The following is a 12,972-nucleotide window of genomic DNA, read 5'->3' as shown; positions in this document are numbered from 1 at the left end:
AATTGGTATGAAAGTCTTCAGCAGCTTGAAGTGTGAATAGGAACTCAGCTTTTAGATGTGCACATCCCACTCTCTCCTGAGTTATATTCAGCTAAAGATGCTCTATGCTTGGATTCCAAGGTCACACTCACATATTCAGCCCCTGTTCCCAAAGTAGGTTCTTTGTGCAAGCCTGGTGGGTCCAAAGAGAGAGGCTTCTCTCCTCACTTGCTTACTGTGCCAGAATCAGCACTTCTGTGTCAACCATCTAGGCCCTAGCACTGGATTTAATGAGTGAGAATTCTCTCCTTCCCTGCCAGCTAACACCGCTTGGAACCATCTCAATAATTGGCAAGATTATAAACATGACAGGGTCTAGGACTTCTAGATTCCAAGAGGTTCTTTGACTTTAAGCAATTTTGCCCAGTTTCTTCCTAGGGACGTTTAAAAGGGCAGGCTTTGTCAAATCCAGAGGTTTCTGTCCTTTCTAGGTAATGGGTGTCTGAGAGGTTTACATTGACGGTATATTCAAGTGGCTGGAGAACAAAATCTGCCCTCAGGTGACATGTGGTCTCCATTCAGACAGAAAAGAAGTGATTGTATGAAATGGGGTTTCTCCTGCCAGAGTTCCACTAAGCTGGCAGCTTGTCCCGCCCCATAGAAAAACTTGCAATGAAGCCTGAGACTTGGTAACTTTCTACTCTGCATTTTGGCTCTTTGTATCCACTGTGGGGTGGGTGGATACCCCAGAGCCTAGTCCAGTGCCTGACACAGAGTAGCTGCTCAGTGTACAGAGTGCACACATGAAGATCTAATTGAGTTTGATCAAGATGAGATTCTCAGCCACCCAAGATTCATAGGCCATGCAGTTAGGATAAGGCAGTTCTGCTAGCTCCCAGGAAAAACGGGATCCTCACAATTGAGAATTAGAATAAAATCTTATGACTCTGAACGTAAGGCGAGAAAGTCTTTTTAAATTAGCGACAGTTTTGCACATGATAAAATTATTTATAAAGAAATTGGCTTATTTTATATCCAAAGATTTACCTTAACTCTCATCAGGCCAATGAGGGTTTCTATAGGGAAGCCTTAGTGGATTGAGGTATGTATTACTTGCATAGTAATTGTTAACTTAACAATAGATACTTCTGAAGTGTTGAGAGCAATCGTTTTTTTCAGTGTGTTAAGCATTCTTCATAGAATCGCATTTTATTTGAAAATACTGTAGAGCCAGAGCACTCATACATTGCAAAAGGGGATATCAGTTGGCACAAACTTTGGCAGGATCTACTAAGGCTGAATGAATGTCTAGCCTGTGACCCTGCCATACCACTCTGGGGCACATATGGAGCAGTATGAGTGCTGCGACCCCCACTGTGCACATATAGGATGGTTCATGGCAGCACTATCTCCAATAGCCCCAAACTGTAGTAAACTAGTATCCAAACTAGTATCTATCAACAGATAGAAACACCACAATGTGGGACATGTGGGTGGTTCAAGTGGGTGGCTCAGTGGTTGAGGATCTGCCTTTGGCTCAGGATGAGATCCCAGAGTCTGGGGATCGAGTTCCACATCAGGCTTCTTGCATGGAACCTGCTTCTCCCTCTGCCTGTTTCTCTCTCTCTCTCTCTCTTTCTCTGGCTTTCATGAATAAATGAATAAAATCCTAAAAAAAAAAAAACACCATAGTGTACTTCACAGCAATGAGCAAGAGCTTAGTAACCATTGCCCACAACAAAAGACGTACTGTTGAGAGAAAAAAACTTGGTACAAAATAACACACGCCATCTGATCCCATTTATAAGACCAAGAGCAAGCAAAGGTATACAAACATAAAGGTCAGAATGGAAGTTACTTTGAAGTGAGACACATCCTGGGTGGGCCATGAGAGAGCCTTCTAGTGGAGCTGGATATATTCTGTATAGTTGGAATAGTAGATTCACGGATGTGTACATATGTAAAAAGTTATCAAACTGTACCCTCTTTGTGTTCTTTATGGTATGTAAGTTATATGTCAATTTTTAAAAAAATGCTATAAAACTGAGTTCCCTTAATAATAATAATAATAATAATAATAAAAAGCACCATGAATTACATCAGATATGTTTCAGATAGAGTTCCTGCCCTGGAAGAGATTCAAAATGAATTATGGAAGATACACAGTGAAATGACCATATTGGAGAGCAGTGTGTGAGCACTCAGGGTGAGAGGTCTGGGTGAAGGTCTTTGGGTTGTGGAGAAGGGACAAAACTGGGAGGGGAATTGGAGCATGAGATACCTGAGCTGCACTCTGAGCACCTTCTGCCTGCTGTTCTACCAGTGTGGCCTCTTACTTGTCCTAGACGATTCACTTCTCCTGTCCATGTCATGATGTTCAAGTCCACTCTGTTGAACTTGCCTCCTTGGTGCACCCTCCAAGCTCTCCTCTTCGTGGCTACATTTCTGGTTGGAACAGTCTACCTACTGTCACCACTCTTTGCTTTCATCTACTGCTTGACTTCCTGGCATCTCCTCATATCTTCCCAAAGAATCTTTCACCCGGTCAGCAAAATTACCCAGGTGGCAGTTACTGGAGGCTGCTGCTGCTTCTGCTTCTTCTTCTTCTTCTTCTTCTTCTTCTTCTTCTTCTTCTTCTTCTTCTTCAGATTTTTTTTTATTTATTTGAGAGAGAGAGAGAGAGAGAGAGCACAAGCAGGGGGAGGGGAAGAGAGAGAATCCTCAAGCAGACTCCCCACTGATGCAGGAGGTCTCCCATGACCCTGAGTTCATGACCCCAGCCAAAATCAAGAGTCAGATACTTAACTGACTGAGCCACCCAGGGACCTCATTACTGGCTTCTATGGAGTCCCTTCATTCCTTGGCCTTTGCATATACAACATTGCCCTTTTCCTAAAAAAATCAGCCTCCTGTGTTTTTTGGTAAGCCTGTCTCCTTCTACCTCCTTGCTTGTTCTCCTTGGCGGGCTACTTTTCCTCTGCCTGCACCATTCTGTGGTATGGAACCTTCAGTGTGCTCCTCTGGTCCCATTTGGGCTCTTCCTTGGCTAGCTTTCACCTCCATCTGCTGATGTCTCGAGGCCTGGGGTCTCCACTCTTCTCCAGAACTTGGATCTTGACAGAAATAGCCTGATGGCTGTCTCTGTGTGGCTGCCTCATTCAGAAATCAAATGCAAACCTATCAAAATCTTCATCATTATTTTCAGTGTGACATTCTTCTATAGTGCCCCCTTACCATTCAGTGAATGGTCCCTCCATCCACTCAGAGAAACCAGGAGGTAATCCTTGACCTCCTTTCTTTTCTCCCTTTACCTTGCACCTCTGGCAGCCAAGGGTATTGGTCCTACCTTTCAAATAACTTCAGGACTTTGCTGTTGTCCTCAGTCATGTTCTCCTGGATATTGCAATAGTCACCTGACTCGTGGGTGTTTAGAGTCTTGCCCTCACCTAGGTCACCACCCCCCCCCACCCCATCATCTCCCTACAATTAGAAACTGATCTTTCCAGCTTTCCTTCCACAATTGGTGCCCTGTGCCTTAGCTTGGACTACCACTGTCAAGGTCATCCCTGTCTTGTCTTCTCTCCATAGTCTCCGCCTGCCCCTTTGTCTCGGACAACCCAAGTGAATTTTAGCACTTCTCCAGCTAGTCCACACTAATGTGGTCTGCAGAAAAGCCCTCTCTGCCCCTCTCATTTCCACCAGGGACTTCCTGGCTGTCCTTTATATCCTGACTTCTGCAAGTACAGATAGACCCCCTGTCCTCATAACACCCACAATATTGGGGCTGTTTGTTTTCACCACTGGCTAAATTCTCAGGAGGCAGATGTTTTGTCTTATTCATCCTGTATCCAAAGCTCATAGCTCAGAATTGGTGCTCAGAACATTTGTTGTATAAATGAGCAAACGTTCATTTGTTAGGTACATAGACTTTTTTTTTGCATCAAAGATACACAGCTCAGCAACTGCATTTCTAGCACTGTCACTGTTTCTATTTCTGAATCTAATTGCTATTGCACAAAACTGTTCAGGGCAGAAACTGCAGTAAGTGGAATGGTCCAGCAATTCTCTTCCAATGCAAATGTTCTATGCTCTTGTGAAATTGCTGCAGTCTTAAAAGGGTGTAGGCCTTTGGAATTTTAAGCAGGAAAAAAAATTTCGCTGTCCAGTATTTTGCCTGGGAGATGCTTACCCCACTTTCTCCAGGAATGCTCCCTCCTTTCTCTCCCAGCTCGATGAACAGCATTGAAAAATCACAAATCTGAGAAATCCAGGGCAATCCTGTGGACATGGGAACTGCGACATGGGCCAGAACCCAAGGCCCAAGGGCACGGAGTTCTCCTCCTTTAGACCTTGCAAAACACTGGCCGTCCTTCCCGGTAGCAAGTTCAGAGAGTCATGGCACACCCTACGCAGAGGTCAGCCAGCCAACTATGAATTTACCTAAAACTCCTTTCGATGTACTTTTACACTTACATCCAACTCCCTGTTGGATAATGAATTCTGTGGGTTTATTACTTGCTAGAAAAGGAAAAGCATTTCCTTTCACTTAACCTAAAAGTCCCCTTGCTCCAATGTCACTGATCCCTCCCTAAACTCCAATGCTGAGATTGTGTGGATGAGGACTTGCTCCTGGAGCCCTGTTTGCCCTTTGGGACACTATGGACATTGCCAGCAGCCCCTCCCAGCCTTCAGCTTTCCAGACTAAGTAAATATATAGTGTCTGGAAGATGGCCCTGAACATAATAAATATTGAATAATGACTATGGAGCTGCATGATGATAAGAACTGCATTTAAAAGGGGATTCAAATTCTTGCCATGAGCTTGAGATGTGAGAATTAGCTAATAAATCATTGCCAAACACAGTGTTGAGATAAAACGAACGAGTGTGCATAGGGCCCTCTTGGTCCAGGGTGCACAGGCTCATACCCCCCACCCCTCGCCCCCATCCCGATCACCAGCTGTTCCTGTTTCCCAGCAAAAGCACAGTCTCTGGGCATGTGGCAGCCTGCCTTTGTGAGATGGTGGAACAGTGGGCTGAACATTTCTGAGGACAGCGTCCTGGCATTGGATGGTGGCACAAGGAGAACCCTAATACGGGCTCAGCTCCTGTTTCATGCAGGGTACCGCTCTAGGTGCTTTGCTGAGGCCATGCCCTTTAGCCTTCATGCTAATCCTATGAAGGACATCGGGGCCTCTATCTTATAGCTGAGGAAATCAAGTCCCAAACAGGTACTAGGTAGTGTGCCAGGATGCTGGAAGCAGTGGATCCAGACTTCAAAATCAGATCTGCTGGAGCCCAAAGCTCATGCTGTCTTAGTGAGATTGCCGTGGTCCCCTTCCTGGGGGACAGTGCAGCCCCATGTGACCCTCCCGTCCTATGGAGGCAGGGTTTTTGCCCCTATTCCAGGGCAGCAGGACTGATCATTTTGCTGCCTGTTCCATCCCTTCTAGATTCCTATGGCTGGAGCCCACCCAGGCCCACAAGGTGCCACATGAGCTAGCGGAGTACCCCTCCTTTCCTTTTCTTTGGCTTATCTGCTTGCAGGAAGCATCGGGACAAGATGGTAGCAGTGACTCATCGCTAGAAGAATAAACTCTTGAGTGGGGGCAGTCTGAGCGGCATGGCTGGGTGCTCTGACACTGGAGGACCATCCCCTGAGCTTTGGAAGGGTGTAGCCCTTCACCACAGTGAAACACGGGCAGAGAAAGGATAACAGCCAGGTAGGAGTGCAGGCTGAGGGGAGCAGGACTGGGGACTGCAGCATTTTCAGGGTGGAAAGAGAATGACAGGGACTGGAGCCTTTTCTGAGGCTATAATTTGAGCTCTTTGCAACGTTAGGCAAATCACAAGTGGTTTTCATTCACTCCTGTTTTTATTTAGCAGATTAACCTGGCCTCCGCCGGTGATGAGCTCTCTCCACATCATAGGCTGGGCATGCAAAGGACCCCAGTTTTCAATGGTTTAACCTATGAAATGCGCGAGGAAGCCTGCAGCATCTGTGTTCTGTCCCCAGATGGGTTCCTACTTCTGTTAAGTAACAGATGAGATTTGTCACTCTCGGCTTCCTTTTACCCTGCCTCCAGGCTTCCCCAGGGCCTGGCCCATGGCTGAGATGGGAACAAAGACAAATGAGAGTGGGCAAGGTGCTGGTGGGCTTCCTGGACACAATGCTGCATCCAGGCAGCTCTGCCAGCCTGAGGTCCTGCATTCTGCCTCCAGGGCCACCACCCTCTGGATGGTGTAGCAGAAGCACAGCCAGGTTCTAAGATGGAGAAAGAAGCCTGAAGTGCAGGTAGGCCAGGGGATGAGGGCAGGAAACGCCTCAAAAGGCATCCCATTCTCTGAATATCAACCACTGTTATGGCCTGAATTGTGTTCCTCCAAATCCTACGCCAACGCCCTCGTACCAGGGTAATTTGGAGATAGGATGCATAAGGAGGTAGTTACTGTTCATTGAGATCCTTAGGGGTGGAGCCCTGGTCTATTAGGATTAATATCCTTACAAGAAAAGACACTAGAGAGCTTGATTCCTCTCTCTCTCTCTTTTTCTCTCTCTCCCCAACCCCTCTTTCTCGTGAGGACACAGCAAGAAGGTGGCCCCATCTGCAAGATAGGAAGACAGATCTTCCCAGAAACCGAATTGGCCAACCCCTTGATCTTGGACTTTAGCTTCCAGAACCGTGTGAAGACCCAGCCTATGGTATTTTGTTATAGCAGCTAGATTAGACTAATGCAACCACTAAGATGTCAGTTGCCAACAGGTCCAAGCGACCTGCAGTTTCCGCCTGCTTCCTGTAATGAATTTTCATCTAATCTGAGCAGCCACTGGGCCACAATATCACCCTGCAAACATAATTGCAAAAGTGCCATTCACGGAGAATTTGCTCGGGGGAGGGGTTCCTCTGCCTCATCCCTTCCAAGACACGCATCTGGTGAAGGCTGGAAGCCCAGGTCAGACCACAGCAGTTTCCTGGAAGCCAGCCAAAGCCTGGCTGCCCTGCAGGGAACTGGTGCTCCGAGAGAACTGTGGACAGTCCACCCCTATCAGTGAAAGTCCCAGAGAACTGACTCCAGCCCCACCTCCTCCCACCCCACCCTCTGTCCAGGACAGCATTTGTGCCAGCACTAGGGCCCAGACAGTTCCCCCAACAGCCAGAGCCACAGGCCACCCACAGTGTGTCCCTCTCTGCCCAAATCCTTTTTTTTTAATAAATTAATTTTTATTGGTGTTCAATTTACCAACATACAGAATAACACCCAGTGCTCATCCCGTCAAGTGTCCCCCTCAGTGCCCGTCACCCATTCACCCCCACCCTCCGCCCTCCTCCCCTTCCACCACCCTAGTTCGTTTCCCAGAGTTAGGAGTCTTTATGTTCTGTCTCCCTTCCTGATATTTCCCAACATTTCTTCTCCCTTCCTTTATATTCCCTTTCACTATTATTTATATTCCCCAAATGAATGAGAACATACACTGTTTGTCCTTCTCTGATTGACTTACTGCACTCAGCATAATACCCTCCAGTTCCATCCATGTTGAAGCAAATGGTGGGTATTTGTCGTTTCTAATGGCTGAGGAATATTCCATTGTATACATAAACCACATCTTCTTTATCCATTCATCTTTCGATGGACACCGAGGCTCCTTCCACAGTTTGGCTATTGTAGACATTGCTGCTAGAAACATCGGGGTGCAGGTGTCCTGGCGTTTCATTGCATCTGAATCTTTGGGGTAAATCCCCAACAGTGCAATTGCTGGGTCGTAGGGCAGGTCTATTTTTAACTCTTTGAGGAACCTCCACACAGTTTTCCAGAGTGGCTGCACCAGTTCACATTCCCACCAACAGTGTAAGAGGGTTCCCTTTTCTCCGCATCCTCTCCAACATTTGTGGTTTCCTGCCTTGTTAATTTTCCCCATTCTCACTGGTGTGAGGTGGTATCTCATTGTGGTTTTGATTTGTATTTCCCTGATTCTGCCCAAATCCTAAAAGGTAGAGCAGCTCACCAGGATCCCAGAGTTTCCTTAGGAAGATGCCATTGTATCTTTTATCTGTGTCTTAGGAGCTCAGTGCACGAAAAAGCTGGTTTTACAAACTAGATGTGACCTACAAGAAAACTGAACAGACATGCTCTTACTAGGCCCTTCCTTCTTTTCTAACAAAAGTACAAGGTCTTAAAATACTTGTGCTTTTCATTGAATTCCTCAATCAGACGTATACCTGCAACATAAGGGTACACATGGATTTGAAACAGGTATTGGAGTCGATCTTATGAGAACAAGTTGGCCTTAGGCCTCGGGATGGGCGAGATGAAGCTCCTGGTTGCCACTGAGAGAGGAGAGGATGGCCAAGGACTGTGTGCACAGGGAAGCCTGGTGTCCACTGCTGGGTGGTGCTTGTGCACTAACCCCTCAGTAACCCCCTGACGTCTTCCCAGCCATAATGTCTCCAGTTCCAGCAGTAACCATGAACATTTCTGACCACAGGCAGTGTGTGCCAGGAGGCTTGATTCCATCTGCCCAGACCTCCCCTCTGCCTCTGCGTTTGGCCATTGGAAACACGCCCCCAACACTGCACTCTCATGGTACCATAGCCCATGGGCCCTGAGCAACCCACACAGGTGCATTCTGCTCACCTTCTCATCACACAAATGCGGTTGTGGAGATCCTCCCCCTGCCTCCATGAGAGTGTTGTGTGAACTAGTTCTGGGAACCCCTTATTTTCTCTTTGGCTCCCAGACACAAAGAAGAATAAGGCTTGCTTACATGCCTAGGACATTTCTGAGCTCTGGTGCCCACAAAATTTCCTGGGACTGAGAACGCAAGTCTGTCATTATGGTATTTGCAGAACCAGAGACTGTATTTAAGTCTTCAAGATGATGCTTATTATAACCCTTTCTTGGGACGATCATGCCAAAACACTACATGAATAGTCTTTTTCAAGGAAATTTGCCAGGGAAGGCAGCAAGCATCTGATCACATTGGAATAGTTTTGGGCTGGTTTCAAGCTATAGAGTCTGGTGCAGGGGGTTGGGGGAGGAGAAAATTTTCCTGAAGACTGTCCTGGGGAAGGAGAATCCACACAGGGCTGTGCATTGCCCACATTGCCATTGAGGGGCTGCTGGATGCAGAAATTGTGATGGGAACAGTATGCCCTTGGAACTGAGCATGGTGGCAGCCCTTCCCAGCCACAGGAAGTGGGCATCTATGGAAGGCACTGAATCCTGATTTAAAGACTAATGATGGGGAAAACAGGTGACTTAAGGAAAACAGGTGAGGGTTCTGAGCTCTTCTGAGGGGAGACAACAGACCCCCAAGCCTGGCACATCGAACTTGCCAAGGGGTCATGTTGAGGTGGGAGGAACTTTCTCTCTAGTAAAATTTTGATTTTCTAAATATACTTCTTGACCCATTTGCATTACTCAAGTATCAAAAGTCCTCCTGCCATTTTGAACTTCTTCTTGTTTTAAAGACTCATAATGTAATTAGAGAAGGTACATCCCACATCGTTAATATCCCTATGATGTGTGACCAGGTTTACAAAGCCTAAAACATTGTACCTTTTTTTTTTTTTTTATCTGCTATTACTTTGCCTTGGGGAAGGAAAGGAAGTGCCAGGCACAAAGTCATGTTCTAGGAAGATTGATCTGGAAGTGGTAGAGAAATGGACTGGGCAGGTGGGGGTGGAGGGCAAGAACAGCAATAGTTGGGGAGGTGGCTCATTTCTTCCCTTAGTCAGTAAACATCGATTGGGCACTTGGTATGTGTCACATGCCTAAAGATGGTTTCTTCCCTCCGTGTCATTTCAGGTCCTTCAAGAGGCAGACACCAAAACAGAATATGACATGCAAGAAATTTCCTGGGGGACATGCCTATGGAAGATGAAGGAGGGAGAAGCAGGGGCTGGTGGGGAGAACCCTCAGATGAGGACACCAGTCTGACCCTGTGAGAAGAGAGCCGGAGGAAGAGTGGCAGGTCGCAGGGCAATTGGCAGAAAGTCTTGAGGCCAACAACCTCTAGGCCAAGGCTGCCCGTTGGAGGAGTCCCATGTGGGGCAGGAAGGGACCGGCTCCGGCACCATCAGCACGCTTGTTGGTTAAAAGCAGGCAGGCAGAAATGTGAACACCGTGGTATGATCCAAAAGGTAGCAGCTGGGGCCTGTCGGTCCGCTACTTATCCCTCAGCACCTTCTTTTGAAAGAGAGCTGAATGGAGCATGTCCATGGCCGACACGGCCTTCCAGATGCTCTTGATTTAGACCTGCTCTTGATTTAGGCATATAAACATATGCATCACAGCTATATCCCAAGCCCATGGACTAGCCTTGGGGGTTAGGTGTCTGTTCCAGGGTCAGTCGGCCACAGCCTGGGTTGTAGGCAGGCCCCAGGATAGTGCATGGCTGCTTAGACAGGGAGGGCTATATGTGCAGGCTGGCACTGCCCACAGGCCCAGGAGAGAGAGGGGGAGATGGCTGCTATACCAGACATAGTGGCAGGAAGGAGGGAATTAGCTACCTGCTTGCAAATGAGAGGCCAGGGAAGGGTTTGGAATAAACAGATACAGCCACTGGGTTTTAGAACTTTTTAGGATTTGTTGTGTATGGTACCTCTGTGCAGGAGAATCTGTCCATCAGATACCTAGATTCCTATCCTGGCCCTATGGCTTATCTGCTGTGTGGCCTTGGCTTTCCCTCCACCTCTCTGAAGCTGCTCTTTCTTCATTTGGAAAATGGACCTCATGATAGGATCTGTTGTATGGAATTGCCACGATGACACATGTGAACTCATTAGTGGGGTGCCGGACCTAGAGGATGTGATCAATAAATGGCAATGTAACTGTATTCATGCTGTTAATATTTCTGACATCCCAGACAGTGGAAGTGGCCTGTCTGATGGTCAGAGAAGACACAGGGCAGCCAGTTTGCGGAGCTGCCGGTGGCTTTCTGTGGCTGGAGCACCCAGTGCAAGGGAAGACGTGCTAGTAAACGGGCCTTGTCAGATGCAAAGCCTTATGTGCTGTGTAAGATGTTTCAGATTTCACACTAGGTTATGAGATGCTATTAAAGGATGTTATGGAGGGAGGGAGAGATCAGATTTGCATTTTAAAAGTCTCCCTCTGGCAGCAGGGCATTCAGCGGGATAGAGGGAGAAGGGACTGGAGTGGGCAGATGGATAAGGAGGCTTTTGCACTAATCCAAGCAAAAGATCAGAGAACCCACACAAGGAGGAGGAGAAGCAGATCTGAAAGACATTTAGGAAGAAGAATTGGCAGGTGATTGAAACCAGTTGGGCCTACGGGTGAAGGAGGCATCTTGGTTAAGGGGGACACGTGGTTGTTTGGTACAAACGAGTTGGCAGTTGGATATACAATGCACCCAATAACAACTAGAAGGCAGGATGGAGTGACCAAGTGTGGTGGAGGAGACAGGACAGTTGAGTTGGGGTGTGTTGCATCTCAGGAGCCTGTTGGATCCCTAGTGGGCCATTTCGGCAGACAGCTGGATGAGCAGACCTGGGACCCCTGAGGAGTTCCGAGGCACGGAGACTGTGGGCACAGTCTGGTGGGGGGGGGGGTCTGAATCAGATTGACAGTGGGACATGTAAAAAGAGGGTCCATGCAAGAACTAACAGAAGGGCCTGCATGATTCACACGGGCATCTCGTTTGTAACCACCTTGTAAACACTGACAGAGTGTGCTGCCACCTAAATAAAGCCCCTAGAATCCACAGAGACACTGCAAAAATAAACTATCTGGGATTGAAAGAGTGAAGTCAGCTCTGCCTGACAAAGAAGAAGATTCCTGCAGCTAATCAGGCTGGAGGGACATGGATAAAACCAGCTGCAAAGTTAACAGGAGACTTTGTTTCTCCCAAGGCCACGCCATGGCTGGAAAATGAGTGACCACTGCTTTTTTCCCCAGTGGTGGCCCAGAGCCACCTCACTAACCCATCTGGTACCCATCTTCCCAACTGCCAGGCTGCCCTCACCTCGGGACAGCGCCCCACCTCAGAGAGCAGCCCCTTGGCCACAGATTCCTGTTCCCCTGGGGTCCTCTCAGAATCCTGCAGGGACACAAAACTTGCTCCCTTCCCCCCTCTTGGCCGCTCCTCCGACTCCAGAGGGGAACAGACCAATGATCTGACTGTGTGCCCGTCAGACTGCAGGTTGTCCCTGGTGGTCTTTGGCTGATGCCATTTTAACAATACGTGCACCCTGAAAACAGAAGTATTGCTGTTGGCCGTATGCTCCCTAGTAGGATCGGTGGGGACCACGGAGCCCCTAGTGGGGAGAAAGAAATCGGGAGTCAGAGCAGGCCTGGCCACCCAGGGCTGCACTTGTCAGCCCACACTCAGAACTGCTTCTCTTCCGGGCCACACCTCAAAAGGGACACTAACAAACGGGGCCACATTTCCGGGAGAACGATCCTGTGCTCAGATCATTCAAAATAAGTCACATGAGGAATGCTTGTCAGACCTGGAGGGAACTTAGTCCTGAGGAAAAAATGTAAGAAAACGGTCTTCTGTTATGTAAGAGGCCATAAGGTGTAACTGGGAGGAAGTGGTAAGGCCTGGTAGGATAGAGCAGGACCCAAGATTCCATCCTTGGCAGAAAGCTCAGGAGGAGAACCTCGTTCTTTGTCACAGCAGGTTGCTTTGGGCTGTGTGCATGCCTTGTCCCAGGGAGTGTTTAAGAAAAGGCTGGACATTGGGGCACCTGGGTGGCTCAGTCCGTTAAGTGTCTGACTCTCACGTGATGATCTCAGGGTCGTGAGATTGAGCCCCATGTCAGGCTCTGTGTAGGGTGTGGAGTCTGCTTCGGATTCTCTCTCCCTCTCCCTTTGCCTCTCCCCACCCCCTCAAAATAAATAAATTAAAAAAGAGGCTAGACATTGCTTTGGCCAGGCTGTGGTACCAGGAATCTCAGCCTATAGGGACTTTGGACTAGATAATCTTTAAGACCCCCTGCTCAGAGTCTGTGTCCTGAAAACAGAACCCCAA

At 47.9% G+C, this 12,972-nt stretch overlaps 1 protein-coding gene across 1 annotated transcript in view; it reads left to right on the top strand.

Annotated features, from left to right (window-relative positions):
- Positions 1–10,813, top strand: part of MAB21L3 (mab-21 like 3) — a 90,156-nt gene extending 79,343 nt beyond the window's left edge. Inside the window, exon 7 of the transcript XR_012003062.1 lies at positions 9,786–10,813. The gene's annotated coding sequence lies outside the window, so the exon portion shown is untranslated. The remainder of the gene's footprint in view (positions 1–9,785) is intronic.
- Positions 10,814–12,972: the final 2,159 nt, after the last annotated feature.

Source organism: Vulpes vulpes, chromosome 8, assembly GCF_048418805.1.
Source record: "Vulpes vulpes isolate BD-2025 chromosome 8, VulVul3, whole genome shotgun sequence".
In the NCBI taxonomy this organism is placed as follows: Eukaryota; Metazoa; Chordata; class Mammalia; order Carnivora; family Canidae; genus Vulpes; species Vulpes vulpes.
Note: the sequence above shows the minus strand (reverse complement) of the source record. Positions and strands in the feature narration are given on the sequence as shown.